At 41.3% G+C, this 19,811-nt stretch overlaps 1 pseudogene; it reads right to left on the bottom strand.

Annotated features, from left to right (window-relative positions):
* LOC115388124 (chemokine-like protein TAFA-2) overlaps positions 1 to 19,811 on the bottom strand; it is a 108,712-nt pseudogene that overhangs the window by 40,964 nt on the left and 47,937 nt on the right.

Here is a 19,811-nt window from a genome sequence, read left to right as displayed (position 1 = left end):
CCCAAATGACCGTCAAGACAAAAAGCGTCCAAGTATCTAAATAGCTGAGTAATGAGGCTCCCGTTTGACCCGGTCACATCATCAGTCTGAATCCTATCGATGGGACCAAAACAAATTGTAGAGCCGAAAGGTACTTGTTATCGCGCTCGCTCTCCAGAACGCTCTCTCCTCGCACCCGCTCTCGCCCTTTTCCTCTCCCTCTCCACTCTTTCATGACTAGCTAATGAATGTAGATGGTGCTCTGGGGATGCAGTGGTCTTATTACGGGGTTATGTGCGCACGCTGTAAGCTCAGCATGCTCCAGTCAGGCTATGGTGAAAGGTTCAATTGCTCTGGCAAAGCCCCTACCTCAATAAACAAGAAGGGCTAAAGAGGTTTGTTTATTGGGCCACATTGGCTTGACCTCCGGAGCTCAGGGACAGGCTACGTGATTACAGAAGTGTCAGTGCAGCCCGGGAGAACAGGCCCGGGCTACTTGTACTGGCTCTGTCGCTCTCTCCTAATAAATCACAGGAATAAGCGCACAAACCACAAGAGTTAGACAAATGCAAAACCAAGGAGAGCGCAATGTAAACCCGAAGATTAAGTGGTTTATCCAGCATGTTTGCAGTCAACCAAGTGGGATTTGCTGCTCTGTTCTCGGTCTACACTGATGAAATATGCGATGAAAATAGTGAAGGCACTGATTAGATTACACAAGAGGAGGTGAACATATGATTTACCGGCTGGGGATGAAGTTTTGTGACGCCTGTAAGAGTGAAGACACCTGAATGCTATGTCCCGCGCGTGACAGTGTAAAGCTTGCCATCCGTTGCTATAACAACCTGCTGCAGCTGTACACCTAATTTCTGCTCATTACTGATGGCGAGCAATCATACTGGGTGTAGTCAGTTCAAGTTCTTCTCTAAGGCGTGGAATGTAGCCAGCTGCTGCATGTCTACAAACCCCAGAGGGCTGCGAGTCGGTTCATCTGCTGTGGTTGATTCAAAGCAGTGTTTGGTATATTTGTGGTTATTCCACTGGTGGAGGCATTGAGAACTGACATTCAAACCCCGGTGCACACTAAATAAGCAAATCCTGAAAAGCCAGGACCGGTCTAGCTCCAGTCCAACTCTGGATTGAAGTTGTATCCCTCATCCTATTATCAACTTATCCCAAGTTTTCTAATGGAGCACCGAGGATCTGAGATTAAACTATAAATAACTTTACCCAAAAGTGACTAGGGTAAACTATTACAGCCAAAATATGTGAGCGGATAAGCGCACTATTTATTCATCCTTATTTCTATAATGTGTTTGTTTATCTCCAATCGATTGAGGACAATAATTGGAAGAAAAAAAAATGTATGAGGTGAACCTAGTTGTTTTCACTAATACTAATTCAACTCCAAAAGTTGCTGCTACTGTAGAGCATATCATATGTTTTATGTGGTTACTAATTGTGTCACTCTTTCTTGAGTTTGTGAAGAAAAGGCTACTATTGATGTATTTTCTAAAGAAAGAGTCAATAATGCTGCTGCAAATTAAACTTGAAATGGAGCAGAGGAAACAAGATTTCAGGTCTCAGTGCTTCTGTTTTTGTTTATAGAGAATTCCCTCAAGCTGTTCAATTATTTTTTCTGAATACGGTCAAAACTATACCATTGATTTGACCGTTTCACACTGAAGGAAAATCATTCATGGCATCATAAACTTTAAGAATTTGGAACATGACTAAATAAAACGTATTTTGAAAGGATGCCTGTTAATGACTGGAACAATAATCAATAGATTTTCACTCCTTCACGCCTCCATAGGTGAACAGAACGTTAAGCACATGTTCACTGCTAAGATAATGATCAAGTAAATCCATCTTAAATGTTTCATTTAGTCCTCCTGATTCGATTCCACACATATAGCCTCTCTTTGCGTGGGTCTGTCCTGCCGTTTGTCCTCTCAAAGAATTTTGCTGGTCGGACTTTTGTTTTCCAGCCGACGTGGAGCCGCGTCCCTCCAGCCACTGCGTGCCGTTTGTCCTCCGGAGGAATACGTCTCATTAGTTCAATGTGTAGTCACAGTTTCTACCGTTCCGGCCGGGGATCAGGCCGTCTTACCATTAAGAAAACATTCCCTTTGAAAGGTCTTGTCCTCTGCTCCACACACACACACACACGTCTCCAGTTAGTGTACTGGTATGACTTTTTTTTCAGTTTGATGCTCCACTTGCATCGCTGCTAAACTGTTGACTCCTCATGTGCGGAAGACGCAGCTTTGTTATTGAGCACAGAAAGCCAGAAAGAGGAGATAATTATGTCAATTCCCCTCTAAAAGCCAGCCATGTGAAATATGGCTGGCACATGTATGTGACTGATCCAGCGCTTCAACATCTGTTGTGACGTACAGCGACTGTCGCATGAATCTGATGGAAGAACTCAGCTGTGCGGTAATCCACTACCTTCACCGTAATGTCTCTAAATTCACCTGATAAAGTGCTATTCTCACATCGATGGTTTTATTGTGTATTTAAAGTGGAATAATAATTAAACTAATGTGATCACGAAAGTCAATCAATTGTAATCAACTAGACATTAAGAATAAAACACCACTTTGGAATATGATGTGTGTGTGTGGCTTGCATGCGGGAGTGTGTGTATGTATGCTTTATGAGGCCTGACCTACCTTGTGGGAACTGGAATGCTGCACTCCACATCATTCAGCAGTTTTTGGGTCAACATGTGGTTTCAGGCTGCAGGTCGTAGTGATGTGTAGTGTTCGGGTAACAGGCGTAGAACACAAGTTATTTTGTAGAATTGTGTGTATGTGCATGCAGTTTCTTATAATACGAGCCAAAAACTAAAAAAATATAAAATCAGGTAGAAAAAGATGCAAGCCCTGCCAACATTTTGCAAATTCCTAGGAGGATTAAATCACATTATAGAGCTAAAGATACAATAAAGTAGAGGTCATTGACAGACACGTACATATATAGTTAAAACATCAGAGTGTCTAATGAATTATACTGATAAAACAAACCCTACAAGATTATACAGTTGTCAGACTGTTATAGAGCGTATTCATCCATTTGTCCCTTTGTTTGTTTTTAGTTCACATTTCAATAAATTGCCATGAAATATCTGTCCTTCGTGGTGTGTTTCCACAGCCTGATGCTGCTGTTTTCTGCTCTTCTGCCCTCCTGGAAGTCAAACACTCTCATTATTTTTTAAGTGTATTTAAAATGTTTTTTTTCTTTGTTTTTGCTTTTTGGTCAAAAGATGAGTGTTTTTAGCCTGTTCATGGACAGTGACAGTTCCAGGGAAAAGTGTTGAATAAATAAATCTCTGTACATCAGTGCTCCCACTGAGCCCCGCTGGTGAAGCTGCCAGTCTTTACAGACTTGTTCTGTCACGGCTCCAGAGTGAGGCCGAATAATTGGACTGAGCAGTTTCATTAGTCCATACTTAGGTGACTGAAATTCAGCGGATCACCCACCAATTGGGTGTACAGACATTTTTTCTTTTGGAAGCGTAAATATAAACATATTTTCTGACCTCCCCCTGAAAGCAGCAGCTCTTGATTTGAAGTGAATCACTATTCAGTTTGGAGTTCGGGGGCATTCTGGAGCCATAAGTCTTAATGAAATCACTGGTGTGGCAAACAGCGGAGTGGAGCAGGCGCAAAGCCGGAGCTGCTCGGGATTTGTGATGCATCTGACTGGCAGCAACCAGCAGCTGAGTTTTCTGTGGGCATTTGGAAAAAGCGCAAACAAATTTGGAGCGTGAAACTATAAGGATAAAGTTTTCATAGGAGCGATGGCGTCCAATTTAGAGATGTTCCTCACAGCCGACTTCCCTGCCAACTTATCAAAATTTAATTAGGATTGTTCTAACAAAGGCAAACACTCAGAAAACAGTAGAAATTGCCTGATGTGTGGATAAATATTTCAAACACTATAATTACACTTTAATTACAATCTTCACCAACAACCACATGGGATTTAAATTATGAAGAACTCTGTACCATGCGGGAGGATGGAGGTCACCATTTTACATCCCAACAGTTCAAATAACTTCCTTCACCTTCAGCAAAGGCAAGTTGAAACATACCTTTCAATTCTTTCTTTCAATTCTTTGTCCTTTTCTGTGATCATAGTGTCTCTGGGTAAATATTGTCTCATTAGTGCCAGCAGCACAAAACCCTTGCTTGAAATCAAAATGACTTGAATGTGGCTGTACGCTGCCATTTTCTGTTTTTAAAACTACCAGAGCGCCGCCACCTCCACCCGTATGACGGCTCTATAGTCCCCACTAGTGACGGGTGGCTGCATCACAGTTCAGGTGCCTTGCACATGAATAAGCTCCAACTGGTTTCACCGGCTAATATTTCAGGTAGTAGATTAGCAGGTGCAAGTAGGCAGTCACGCATCTCCACCTTTCCATTTTTAGGAGCGCGGGCTGTGCTGGTTAAAGTGAGTGTTACAGGGTTAATTAAAATAGAGAAGACAATGCTTTACAATATCATGAAACATAGAAGGACTTAATTTTTGGAGAATGTCCTAAATCTTGTGCCAACACATGTTGATTATAATAACAAATAATAGAAAAAAGAAGCTGTAATTTCTCCAACAATACAAGGAGGAGAATCTCCGATGCTTTCCACTGTCGATGGAGAACGAAGCAGAACACCATCTGAATCTTAAAGCTTCACACCAGGTGATAAGAGATCGCCTACGTGTCTGGGAATTGACAACATTTAAAATTTATTACTCCTGCAGCAAAAGAAGCCTCAAACACCTAAATAGAAAAGTTAGGACCCTCCGGGTCCTCCACCAGTGTGATAAGAAACGCAGTCTGGCACAGCTGGTCGTTCTGGGCAACATGCCCAAAACAATGCACCCCGCTGTGGATGTGCGTCTCTGGTTTTTGTGAATGAAAAAGAAAAAAAAATCTTTTTCTTTAAAGCTTTGTGTTTGTGTTCAGCCGTCGATCCCTGCAAAACAAACTGAAGGCGTGTCAGTGTACCTATGTGGCTTCTGTGAGACGAAGCACTGGTCAGCTGCCCCCAGAGAGACATCATACAGACGGTCAGCAGCAGCGCCCTTCTGCACACGCTCTGTAGGTCCCTCTCCTGCATCCTGGAAACAAACGGCACAGAGGAAACAAAAAAAATATGTGAGGTTAGTCCCATTCGTATCACATGAACACTGGTTGCATTTTCATTTCAGTCCACAAGCTCCCAAAGCGTCTGCCAACAGGTGGCCCATTAAAGTAACTCCTAAAAATCACAGAGCTCAGATCTACAGCGCTTTAATCGGACACCTTTACTGCATTAAGGATTATCCTCAGGAGATTTATAGGAAGCTGTTATTGTGGTGACACATCTTCAGGACACCCCCCCTCCCGAAACCCAAAAGAAAAAATGCTTCACAGTTACATCAGTTCAAAGTGAAATAGATATATGCTCAAGACAATATATTATTGGCAGTCATTGTAAATTTCACGGCGAGATGTTTGTTACAATTCAAAACTAAAAATAAAATGGGAGAACCTCGTGGGTTAAATCTGAGACCAATGCCATTCTCATTTTTTTAATTTCTATATTGTCTGGACTGTAAGTCACACCTGAATATAAGTTGCATCCATTTAAAAAAAAAAAAAAAAAACATGAGGAAGAAAAATACACACATTTAAAGTGACATTAGCTCCTCAGCAGATAAACAAAAACAACGACAAATCGGTGACTGCAAAACAGTCTCCGCATCTCCAAGCTCACAAAGCAGTAGCTTTCTGCAAGTTACGATTCTTGAATATCTCGCAGTCATTGGCCTCTTCACGTCTGAGTTTCCGGTCCAAAGGAAACCAAAGTGTTAATGAATCATAATGCGTCAGGTTCATGCGCACTGACACGCAAGGTGGATAACAATCCATGCAGAGGTGATTTTAACACCTCGTTGTAGCGTAGCGCTCATTTTGCTCAGAAGAAAGACAACAAATGGAGACTCTTCATGTTCTTTTGTCTTTCCCCGTGTTGTTATCTCGCTACCTGGGAAGTGAATAACGTTGTTTGTGTGGTCTGTCCTCGTGTGCTCAGCTCAGTAATCTTCATGTACTTTCTGAGGAGGCCTGTTGTCCAGCGACGCTCTCCGTCTCCGTCGGAGAGGCCCGGAGAGAGTGGAACAGGCAATCAGTGGCTCGTCCGGCTGCCAGCGGAGCTGGCCTCCTCTCTCGCGAGGAAGCGGCCGCAAATCACAGCCCTGCTTTGAACTCTGTTCCAGTGCAGCCACTGAAATGAGTAAAACGCTCGGTTTCATGCAAAGAGATCAACCCCTGCTAATCTGGCTGGTAAATGAGAGAGATGTTTTGCTGCGACTGCCTTTGTACTGACAGCCAGAGCTGGGGAGATCTTAACGGGACGCACTAATTCTGTACAAGCTCAGACAGCTGACGCAATCAGGATGTTATGAGCGCAGACCGGAGCAAAACAGACAGTGTCTGTAGCATCACCCACAGATCCATCCAGGGAGTCTGGGTGTGAACTCACAATGGCCGGGAGTCGCTCTTTTAATGAAAGCAAATAATCCTGTACTGGACCGGAGAGGAGGACGGCGGGCAGGAGCGAGGCGAGGCAAACAAATGTTGAGCACGGGAGGCGAAAGGCGGCCGACACGAATGTCAATCATGAAAGAGAGTCGATACAGAACAACTCTGCCTACAAATGCACATCAATGCCTCGGACCTAATGAGCCTCATAATATCAGACGCTGAAGGTAATCAGTTAGAATTATCAAATACTGATTTGCTTTTAAGTATCTGTTATTTCCCTCACTTGAATGCAAATTATCTTTACTTTTCAATCCTATTTTGACTGTTAATTTTGGTGTGACTGGATTCACCAAATATTTTTGGAGTATGTATTTGCAAAAACACCAAACAACAACAAGATGATGTCCTGTAAAAAGACTACATATCTCAAAAAGACTGGATAAAGTACAAGCCATTACCGTAAATCTCAGCCTTTATTCATCAATAAAGAATATTCATTATAAACCTTCACGTTAATCAATTCAATGTAACATATTAAAACTAAAATAACCAATCTTCTGTCTTTTCACAAATTCAGATGCTAAATAGATATTTTTCTTGAAGATTTTCTTCTGCTTCCATAATCATCAACCCAATGTCTTTGACCGGATAAAACATACACATTCAATTATTAATAACACACCTGACATGATTTGATCAATCTATTCTGATTCTCACAATCCTGCATGTGTGTGACCATGTCTGAAAACTTGATGCACACATCTGGTTTTACTAGAACAAATTAGAGTTTGGTTTCTGTTTTTTTGTTTGTTTTTTTTTTTTTTTTTAAATTATTCAATTTACCTTCTGTCAGGTCATGACTGAATGGATATAGACTTTGTAGAAAATTGTGTTTGGTAGATTCTTTCTTTCACATCTGTATGTATCAAACAGCTGCAGCTTTTCTGCATTTTACAGTTCACTAAGCCAACATAAATATACCCTGAAACAGGATAAAGTGCAATTAGACCAGCGCGTCGACGCTGCACTTTATGCCTTTGATCCCTGCTGCTGCGGCGCCTTCTCTGGTCCTTGATGATATTATATAACGTCTCTTTTAAACACCATATTTTTAGTGGTAGGTTTGATCATATACTCTATTACTTCTTAAACCACTGTATTTTGGCCAGTGCTGTGTTATTTAGACAGTGAAGTATTGTTTTTGTGACTACATGTTTCAGCTGTACAGTACTGTGTTTTGTTATGATACTACTGTACATGACAGCAAATCTTGGGAAGTCTTGTTCTCTGCAAAACAGAAAAGAAAAGTTCTGGATCCTTTCATAAATCTTTTATAAGGAAAGAAATGCATTTAGATTTAACAAGCCTCAAGCATTACTGTCCTCAAAGGATTCTCTTCATCACCAAAGCATCCACGGTAAACAGCATTGTGTTTAAAATTAGAGAAAGTACCTCAAACTTTTAAAGGTCAGCTGATGGACTGCAGTTTTTTTTTTAACCAACTTCACACTGAGTGTCTCACATTTACACCAGAAGACATACTGCAGCATTATCGGTGAAGTGGTTGATTTGATTTCTTTCAGTTTGTTCAGTGAGGACTGACCAAGTAAATTACCTCCCACACGTGTCAGAAAAACTAATTTTCACCTGTAGTCCCTGTCACTTGCTCCTCCACCGACACAGGGGACCGGGAATTGAAATGGTAACATGATTAAAAGAGATTCTTCACTTCGCTGGATCAAGTTTGGGGCGGTGCTGGCAATACAGTACTTCTAATGGAGACGAGCTCCACGGTTCAACCTCAACTTCAGTTCATTAACGTCTCCATTTCTGGTTATCTTAAAAAAGGAGGCGGGGGGGGGGGGGGGGGGGGGGCTATTAAACCCGCATTAAATTTTTCTGCTTCTGTTCTTGAGCTCATTTTAACTTATTTCTTATTTGCAGTTGTTGATAACAAGAAAGAGGGAAAACTAATAAATCCACTCTGACAGCTGAACTCCAGATATAATTATAATTTGGTTGCTTGTTGGAGATGAAATGCTCTGCATTTCGTCCGTGTCTGTCGGCGTCTAGTCTGGTCCGCGAGACGCCAAGATTTATTCCGAATTTAAATCTGCTCGCACATCTTTTGCCGCAGTTTCCATCTCCTGTCTGGCCGTGTTCAGGTGGCTCATTGGAGCTGGTTAACAGGAAAATTAGACCATCTGACTGATGTGACACAGACACCAGGTGGCTCATCACAAATTGTCCTGAACAGGGTAAAATCTATTTTGAGGATAGGCTAAAGCAGATTTTACAAAACTGCACCACACACACACATACACACACACGTTTGGCATGTTGATCAGGCTGGATGCCGATATCATGTTAAATCTCACAATTTAGCAATAAAACATCTTCTCTACATAATTCACACACACATGGGCTGTGAGGTCCAGAAGCCTACTCCAGCCAAACAACCCTTACATGTGTAAGAAAATGAAAACAGGAGTAATCATTGAGAGTCTGAGAAAGAAAACCGTTAAGAAGACGGCGAGGGATTGTCTTCATGGGGAAAAGCTAAACGCAAAGAAAGTTAGAGGGCAGGAGGTGAATGGAAGATTTAAGAAAGCAGAAGATGTGTTTTGAGTTGCTTTTTAAAGAGTGGAGGGGAGGATATGGATCTCATAGGGGGGAGGTAAACCATTCCAGAGCGTCGGGCCTCCATAGGACCGACTGAACCGATGATGTGAAGTAAGGTATGTGTTTGGATTATGGAAGGACGATAAGATACCAGAGTTTGATCCATCCGCTTGAACCCTCGACTCCTTACATTCATATTTTATAGGATTCGTGTCTTCTGGAAGCTCACAGATGCAGACCATGTGATGCACTACCATCAGTAGCTGTAGCGGCGGCGTGGAGCTCGGAATTAAATCGGTGAAATGGAGAAAGTTTAGAAGTTAGAGTTTTAAACTAATAACATGAACCGACGTGTTATTCTTCTTCTCTTGAAAAAACAACTCTACTCTTCCTCCTATTTGGCCAGCTTGTTAACTTTGAGTGGATTGATTGACAAATGCTCATTCCCACGCAATAAACACATAGAAAGTAATCTGAATTGATCCATTTTCAGGAAACTACTTCCATCCTAACTTTTAGTAAATTCATGTTCCCTTTACATGTCAGCTGTCTGCTGCTGAGGCCAAAGGTTTTGCTCAGGGCACCAGTGGTGACCTTTCACCTGTGGGATTCAAACCTTTCAAACACCACTACCCCTTCTTTTTTTTTTTTTCTTTTTTTTTTTTCTTTGTTTTTAATCTGCAACCGACTCCACCAACCAAGCCAGAGCTTTACAGGAGCCGTGACATTTACACTGTTCAAAGCTCATTAGTCTGTTAGCATGCATAGGGACAGAATAAAAGAGCCTCAAGTACAAGAACTAAAACAAATCCCATCAGCAGAGGAAGAACATGCAAATTCTAAGTGGAAATTCAGCAGAAAGACTTGAACCAGGGAAGCTCTTGCTCTGATATCACACACCTAATACTTTAACGCATCTAACAGTGCGTACGAGGTCTCGGTGTGCCCTTAAACAGCAGCGTATATAAAAGTGAATAACTTTGAGTTAAATATTTTACTTCCCTTTGAACAACTAATTCAAGGTTGCGCCAGGGTTATGAAGCCTCGCGGTTCATGAGTGGTTTCTAACCTTGTCTATCAACCACATCATTTGAATACAGAGAAAGAAATGAGTTTGAGAAAGAATACGCCTGCAGATTCACTTTTATCTTCATAAACATGAATTATTAAATGTTTTCCGAAAGCTGCATCCTCCTGGAAACTAAAGTATGTCTAGGAACCTTTTGTTTGAGGTCAGGAAAAGCATATTTAATATTTCAAAAGTCAAAAATGACGGAAAAAACTTGAGCATCTTCTATTTTGAAACCTGGTACGCTCAAAGCTGCACCAACCAAACATGCCAGCAAAAATTTAACAGGTGATCACCTTTTCTTCCCAATAACATCAAATAACTAAATTGGCATCTTTTGTTTTTCTTAGGTTTTGCTGTCTTTTCTTTATTTCTTCAGTTGTTCTTGTTGTTTTTCCCCACATTTCCCAACCACATCTGAGCTTTTCACAACCACAAGGTCATGTGGAATATTTTGCTTATGTTGGAACATTCAACCTAAGTATCACTTAATAAATGTTTCATTTCGTTGCGCCTCGACATCTCTGTACATGCTTTATCTTAAACGATGGAACGGAGATCTCATTTGTGGACTGCAAACACTGCCCGAACAAAGCAGCTCCCATGTCACTCTGTGAAGCTCTGCTCTTACTCTCAGTAATGAACATAACTGCTGCCAACTTGAAAAAGCGTTATCTCCCTGATTATGGCCTAATGGGTTGACAAAATGGACACACACACACACACACCCACACTCACACAATCGTTACCACCACAAACTTTCCCTCCAGCCCTTAAAGCCTCAACGCCGCCGTGAGTCAATGGGACCAATAAGACGAGGAAGTGTGTTTACAACTGATACATGACACAGGGCGGACGAGCTGGAGGTGGCGGCCGTGGTTGGAGGGCAAAACAAAGCCAGTGTTTCTGTTCCTGTTAGGCGTTCTTGTTTACCTCTTATCTAAATACAGACACACAGTTGGTTGCGTACCAGTAGTCATGCCTCGGGCGAAGCCTTCCCCCGGTTACAGGAATGGCTATTACACTGACACAGAAAGCATGGGCAGCATTACAGAGTCTGCTCAGACACAGGACGTCAGCGTAGCTTAGAGAGGCACAGGGTGCTGTAGAGTAGCAGGGTTTAGAATTACCATGTGAAATATACTCTGTGGCTACAGTACATATAGTTTTTTTTCTGAAAAGAATCAATATTTAAACAAGCCTATTTGCTTCTCTTAAAATAGGTTAAAATATCTAAAGCCGACTATATCTACTGCATTTTTCAACAGCAAACTGTACAAAACCTGCAAGACATTTTAAGAAACGTGGCATAATGTATAACATTATTAGCTGCAATTATCTCATTTCGAAAGGTTTTTTTTTTTTTTAAAGATACTAAATACATGAAATTGGTCTTTAACCAATGATGCCTTTAAGTTTTCCTCCACCCTACTTTTGGCTTACTTTCAAGTGCATTATAATAGTTTCACTTACGCAATAGGTGTGAATACTCCCTCCATCACTGCCTTAAGACTTTTACAAAAATCTAGAACCCATGCTTTTAAGGCTGCTTCAATCAAGTCAGATTTTTTTTTTTTTTTGTCAGTAGATGTCTATACTATTACATACTCCACGAAAATTCTCAAAGCAACAGTATGTCTCTCTGGAAACGCCGGGATCTGTACTTCAATCTGAAGTAAAATTCTGCAGGAGTGAACAACAGTCAGCCGCACAGCGTGAGGTGAAATGCCTGACGCAGAAGTATTTGTCACTGCTTGTTAGGGAGGTAATGATCTAAGACCACCTTCTCCCTCTGATGACACACAGCGAACCTCCTTCAGTGGGAGGGAACAGAATATATGAAGTTAGATATGTAGCACTTTCCTTATGAAAGACTTGGTAATGCTCTCCTAATTGCACAGTGATACAATACCAGAGAGCAAAGGAGAGTGTTTACGCCAGCGTCCTGGACCAAGGAGGGGTCATAATTTCCCAGCAGTGTAACTGTTATACGGTCTGTTCTGTGACGAAAACAAAGAGAGGAGCAAGATGAGAAAAGGGTCACAGAAACATTTATTTGATATAAATCTGGGTTTTGGGCCATTTCTGTGTGGAGTTTGCATGTTTGCATGAGGCTTTTCTTTGGGTACCCCAGTTTTCAATTCGAAGAACATGCAGTGGATTTTTTATTGGTGACTCTAAATTGCCCTTAGATTAGCTTTAATACAAATTGCTACAGGATATGGATGGATGGATGGATGGATGGATGGATGGATGGATGGATGGATGGATGGATGGTCCTAAACCTAAGTCAGCTCATCTTCATTGATTATCCAACTTGTCCGTTTGATCAAGTCTTCCTATCGTAGCTGTAATGACTATAGTGGATGAAAAGATACAAGTTTTCCCTCCCAGCACTGAAAAATAAACTTGCAGATCAATGGATACGCAGGCCAGTGGAAAGCATATGTCTCCATTCCTACAACAATGCAACCTGGCTAAAATGGATGCATAATTTTTTTTTTTTTTTTAATTGAGAAAAGTTAATAATTGTAGCTATTTAAATGGTACAGGACAGTTTACACCCAAATCATCTGTAACAGTTAATATAAATAACGTAGCTTGGTATTGAGAGTGAGATTATGCAATCCCTACCCGAAGGCATGTTAAAAAAAAACCTCAACCTGAACGAAAAATACCTCCTATAAAGAGGAAAGAATAAACTGACAGTCGGGCAATCTTACAGTATTATATCATAAAGTAATATCAAGCCGACTACATTAGAAGAGCTCCATTTGAACATTTGTTGCACATTTTTATGCACATTCAAACTCGACACAGACGTGTGAGAAAATCCAGGAAAAGTTCCGCTGGTTAACGGACCTTAAGGTCAACTCATTATATTTTATAAAATCATTTCTCTGTTGGATTCAGAGAAATGCACTTAACATCATGAAATGTGATTACAGTGAGAGCAGTTCGCCTGGGGGATACAATGCAGTAAGCACAGTGTTATTAGAGCTTACGATACAAATTACTTTATATTAAGTAGCTCAATGTAACAATGTTAATTAATGCTTCTTAAACCTACTGTTTCAGTCAAGTTCAGATAAACAGTGGGCTTTCAGACTCCAACAATGCACAAAAGAAACAGAAAACACAAAAGTGTGTCATTATTTCTGAGTGTTCGGACTTTTCAGGGAAGCTTCTACACTCTTAATGTCTGAATTACCTGACTGTGATGAAATCCTTCTCTGAGATTTCCTCCTTTTTTTTCAACACAGTGGTGAGATGATCGTTCACAGTGTGGTGATCATTAATTCTTCTGCAGATGTCTGACATGAAGTTCTGATCCTTTCTTCTTTTCTCTCTCCTTTTCAGCCATCTCCCCAGATAATAATAATGAGTTGCAATGCAAAAAAAAAAACAGACACCGATCCAAGCGGCTGCTGGAACGGCAGCTTAACAAAAGGACTGTAATGGCAGGGCGAGTGGGAAAGCGTGCGACTTAAATCCCCAGATGAATGGATCGGGGGAATGTCCATTTCCATAAAGTGATGGAATTTGCTCCCAGCATGTTTTTGTACCCGCAAATCCCAAACAATTCCACAGATAACTGATGAGAAGAAAAAAAAAAAAAAAAAAAAAGATTTGCACATTTTAGCAGCAGAGACTGCCACGGGAAAAAAAAAAATCATACAAGTGACAGATGAGAATTAGTCAGCCTGTCAGCAACAGCTTTAACTCAGCAGGACTGATTACCTGACAAAATTATAACTTCTCAGGGAGTAGTGCAGGCATATCATCAAATGCACAATTAACACTGCAGCATATGGCTCACTTGGCAGTTGGCAGCGAAGAGCGAGATGATGTAAGTATGCAAATACAACAGCATCATACAAGCAAACAGGCTGGAGAGAGGAGGTGGGGGTTACAAAGTCTTAAATTTATCTAAAGACCTGTTCGGTGAGAGAGTTTAGCCCACTTCTTCCTGGAAAAGGTGAGACAATAACATTTTATATTCATCCCGTTTCTGCCAGATTAATTATTAACCTCATTATGAACCTCATTACCTGCACTACTGAAGGACAGGCTCCACAATTTTTCACAATTTAGCCAATTAGCTTACAAATGGAGTATAAATCGCATTACTGCAAATCATTTTCCAAATCATATGTTTTCACATCATCAGCTTCTGTGCGTTTGTTTGGAGCTGACAAGAGAATCGTTTCCACCCTCGATTTTAGTTTAATTTACTGACTCAAAACCGGTGTAAGACGTTTCTTCTGGTCCTGCCGCAGGCCGCCCGGGGAGGAACTGTGAGCTGATCAATGTCGTGACGAGAGCCTATAAATATTGTGTGTGTGCGAACAGAAAACGGTACAAAGCAGTTTGAATTATTCTCTTGGATAAAAGCTCGGCAACGATGCACAGGGTTCTCCGTCTGCCTTGGTGGACTTTTTCCAGGGTCACATACAGACATGAAGGTTAGGATACAAAAGGAGCTACAGAAAATAATAATTTTGGCTTCACAAAAATACTCTTCTTTCAATGAAATCCACATATTTAGCAATGTAAGTTTCTTCATTAAGGTTTGTCCTCAAAAAAGACTGCCACAGAATAGAAGATAAGGCTCTCCGTTGGACATATTGACCGTCCACATAATTAAGGGAAGAAATAAGCAAAAATAAAGGTGTTTCTTGGAAGGACATTAGTCCAAAATAAAACCAGCCAAATATTATTTACCAAAAAATTCAGGCAATTGTGTTTTTCAGCCGATTGAAGATTGGTCCAATGAGCTCCCGGGGGGGGGAAAGCGAGAACTGTTTGAAGAATTTTATCACGTTGTCAAGATGAAAGGACAGCCAGAGATTTTCAATGTTACTGAGTTGATTTTCGTAGTTAGTTCTGGTTCAATACCTCTTCACAATCAGACTCCATGTGACTCGCCGGCTCCCAGTGTGTGTGTGTGAGGCTGCCAGAGAAAGCCGGAGTTATGAAAAGCAGCAGTAAATCTGGAGGGCAGGGGTGGAGGACCGTGGCCTTGTTTCAGCATTTACTCCCCGCCAGGCTTGCTGTGGTGTTATTTTGGAAACGGCGGACCACGGGAGGCCGAGTACTTAGTTCCAGAAGCCAACATTAGGCTCAGACCTGTTGGAAAACATCCCCCCGAGTGCACAGGCAGAGGTCGACGCAGTATGGCTGAAGTCCTCTGACACACTCGGCTAGTCCCGCGATCTCATTCTGTTCTCCTCTATCTCTCCATCTCCTCCGCTGCCGTGGTCCGGCGAGGTCCGCCTGCTTCTGACTCATCCCGTGTCCTCACAGCATGTTCTGTGCCACCGGACACACGGAGCGTCGCAGCGGGGATCAGATGGCTGTCCTACTGCATCACCACAGCGCACGAGCACCGGAGACCAGAGGAAGACTCGGTCGCTGCAAGTTCAAACTGCAAGAGCAGCAGCAGAACACTGGGAGTTTGTTTTTTTTTTTCTTCTACCTTCTGTCACATTCTATGCAAATAAAGCAGGCTGCATTCGGCAAACTGTACAACCGATTCTCCAACCAAGCATCACAACACGAGCTGGAAAGAAATGCAACAAATAAACCGTCTTCTTACTGTACTGTTTATAGTTAATATTCATGTTTATGAGTTACATTCAGTTCTTTTCAATATGTGACAGACTGGAATGTGTTCCTGACGCTTCTTCTGTTTCTTGATCAAATTAGAAACCGATCGCAACTCAGTCATATTGAATATGCCATTAATCTTGATTACATTAATAAAGATTATATCAGCCAGGTGTGAGTGGAATAATTAAAATTATGCTAGAAAAGTTGACTCTTTCATTTGTAATTAGAACTGACTTGCTTCAGGTTATCTATTATTGTTTAGGTGTAATTTGCTGGGAGCAATGGAGGCGGCTATCCCCATCTCTTCTAAAGATGCCTTTCTCTTGGGGGATGCTGCAGATTGAACAAAACAAATGAAATAAATGTACTTAAGCAGCTCTTCCATCTCACTTGCATTACAATCGACTCTAAGCCTACACTCACACTTTCGCATGGCTTGTCATATATTTTATGTTCAGATTTGGTGTGTTCCTCTTTCATCATTTCCTCTCTTTGGAGATGGTTTGAGTGATGGCCGCAGTAGCAGGCGATTCAGTCTGTGTCCTGATTCTGTTCATGAAGCTCAAGTTGTACAAAATTATAGCTTTCCCTTGAACTCCGGTTCCTGCTTTTCATTGACGGGATGTAAAGGCAAATTGGACGGCAGGAAGATGTCATTTGGGCAAGATTTAGGATGCCGTCCCTTTCTTCGGCAGGAGGAAGCGAACCTAACCCAGGTGGACGAGATTAAAAAGCGTCGGTCTGGACGGTGATGGGAAGAGAAAGGGCTGCAGGCCGGGGCAAACGACAGCAGTAACGCGGTCAATGTTCTGCTGTGTTGTGAAGAGTGAGCCGAGCTGTGAGATCAGCCTCCATCTCCACGCTCACTTATGGTCGTGAACTTTGATTTATGAGCTGAGGAATGACATCATGGACACGAGTGGCGGAGATTGGTTTTCTTTACAGGGTGACTGACCCGACCCTGTGTGACAGAGAGCGGTTTTCCCACAATCCCCGGAGGACATCAAAGTACAGCAACTACTCCTCTGCTTTCGGGGGAGCGAGTGGAGGTTCGGACATATGACACCTGGGACTTGGAGGTCAGCCCAGGACCTGAGGGGGGATGTTAGCTTTGTCCTCCAGGATGAGTAGAAGGATGTTGAGAAGGTCATGTGAACTCTATCATTATATGTCATTGACACTGTAGTGACACTTTGCCTGTGAGATAGTTTTGATCACTTTGTGGTAGCTATTTATAAACGGCTCAGGTGGAGTTCAAACCAAAGTTCACATAAACAGAATGTCTGCAACTGAAAATCTTGGTTTAAGGATTTTTGATTTAAACACTACTTAGGCTCCTGTTGTACCTCAAAGGGCAAAGGTGTCCAAACTATGACTCTGTACCCACTGCAACCCTTAATCTATAAATGATTTGACCAGTTTCTTCCGATTAGATGGCAACTAGCCCCTTGAAGCAAAGCAATGCACTTAATCTGACGTTGTCCGTTTTTTAATTGATTCTGTTTTTATGCGAAATTTACTGAAGAAAGTTTTGACAAATCATGTGAAATGAAACAGTAAAATCCCAATTATCGCAAAATGTTTTCAAGTCAAAATCGGACGCACGCCACCTTTTTAAAGTTTCTTTCAGCAATGCCGGTTCACCGTCTCACAGAGGTTATATCACTGTACCTGTCTTCCCAAATCATGTGTTATATCTAACACCAAATCACTTTGTGTCCCTCAGGCATCGAATACAGACACAATCAGGCAAGTGACATTCACACAATTCACCCCAACAAAGCAGAGCTGATTATGAAATACTGCAATGCAGAAAACTGTGAAACTCATTTTCACATGAGAAAGTTTTTTTTTTTTTAATATATTTTTTTGTGTGAGTAGACACCCAGTCACATATGAACAGCTGATTCGGACTAATGGGGGCTTTTGTTTTGCCATGTCATCCCCATGCAAATCTTCATCATATATGCTTTACCATTGAAGTGCTGACAGGGTTTTGGGTAGTTTTTTGGAGCAAACTGCGTGTCAGCAGTATTAAACTCATTAACGTTAACACTCCGGGATCTCTTTGCTCCACCGGTTCGATGATGAACTGACCGCAGATCAGCGTGCGCCGGCTCCCCGCTGCACTCCGCTCCGGAGCCTGTTAATGCGAGCTGCCAGCGCAGCTTAAAAACCGAATCAACAGGAGATAAAAACTAACGGCCACTGGTCTGCAGACATCGCTCTGCTGTGAACGGACATGAGCAGCAAGGAGACCTTTCCGAACTGAAAGCTTGATTTAAGTCTTCATTAGCGACCTGTGAATGAATTGTGCACGTGCCTCAACAACAGAAGGCTAATTAATATTGCATGACGCACTATGAGGACCTGTTTATGTGTAATCAATATATCAATACCACGATTACGGCTTTATTATACTGCTGCATCAATTATTCATTAAAATGTCTGTGCACCAATTATGGAGTTTGATCAGGTAACTTTCTACTGCATATTCAAATACTGAATAATATTTTCTGTATTTTTCAAAAATTTACTTGCCAGATATTTAATGAGGAAAACTCTCAAATATGTTATTGGGTGGTTAGGATAGCAGAAAGACCTCTCAATATACTGCAGTGCAGCTCAAAGCACCTGCAAACTGCAGCCTGAAATATAAACTAAGTTCAATTAAAGCCTCATTAGTAGTCTTGGGCACTGCATCTCTTGTCAGTCTCATAATAGATTTGAGCAAAAATCGTCAGCTTTTCACCGTCAACAAAACAAACTTCAGGTTTATAACTGCTATAATCCACAAGGTTATAGTCTTGACTTGTGTAAAGCTCAACTCTCATTCAAAGCTTTTAATGAGAGAGGATCGTTTTCCCTGGTAAACACCAGCAAAGCTGCCAAAGAATAAAAACAGGCTCAGTTGGACTTTACATTTGAAATTATGGTGATAATTCTGTTTTGGTTGCATTAACACTCACTCAGAATTTATGATCTTGAGGATAAATGAGTAATTTGCATTTTAAGTGCGAAGGTTTGTTAAATTTTCTTATCCGGGAGCAGCTCTGTTGTCACGTCTAATACACAGTCAGAGACAACACGCTGTTTTGGTGTGTGAGTGTGTGTGTGTGGACTACCTACTTAAAATGAATATTCAAAACCGTGAAAATATTTTGACATAAACTGAATATGCGCGCCAGCCATACGCTGTAATAAGATCAAAGTAATGCTAAGTGGATCTTCAAGCTTTATTTCCACATTTCATCCAACAATGTGTCTGCTGAAGCAGAAAATTATTGCACTGCTTTAAAGCAATATAAGTCACTCCAGAATAAACAGTATTCACTCGGGTCCTCACACTCATACAATTAAGCTCCAACGACTGACTGAGCAGATAAGAACTACCAAGAAATGAAGCCGCAGCGAAATGAGTAATGATGGCAATAAACCAGCGGACCAACCGCCTCTGTGTGAAGTTACTGCTGCTCCTCAATAATTTCCAGGAGCAAGTGAAGTGGGAAACATTTTTTAAAACATAGCCTTTTCCCACACAGAGGAGAAAAAAAAAAAAACTGGATCTTATCATAAACTGTTCAGTGCAGCTTTGCTTCAACTCTCTACTGATCTAAACCTGCACGAACCATAATGCAGTCTTTTTATACAGTATTATTGCACAGATAATGGATTTTTCTTTTATCCAATTCAATAGTTGCTCTTTTTTTATTCCTCGTTAGGGTGCAACATCTCGAACAGACAACAACCTTTGCCTCCTGGCGATGTTTTTATGAACTAAGTATGTTCTTATGCTGCTCCGATGCTGGATAACAGTGTTGTTCTTGGCAAGATTATTACTTCACACTTTCATACTGGTTTAATGTTATATGCCAAAAGTCAAAGACAAGCCAATAGAATAAAATAGAATAACTCCATTTATCCCAGGAGGAGATGAGCCCAGCTGACCAATGGCGAAGATTTTGTGTACAGTCATATTTACTTTTAAAA

This window comes from Salarias fasciatus, chromosome 5 (assembly GCF_902148845.1).
Source record: "Salarias fasciatus chromosome 5, fSalaFa1.1, whole genome shotgun sequence".
NCBI classification, from domain to species: Eukaryota; Metazoa; Chordata; class Actinopteri; order Blenniiformes; family Blenniidae; genus Salarias; species Salarias fasciatus.
The sequence above is the reverse complement of the archived record's forward strand: the minus strand, read 5'-3'. Positions and strand labels throughout refer to the sequence as shown.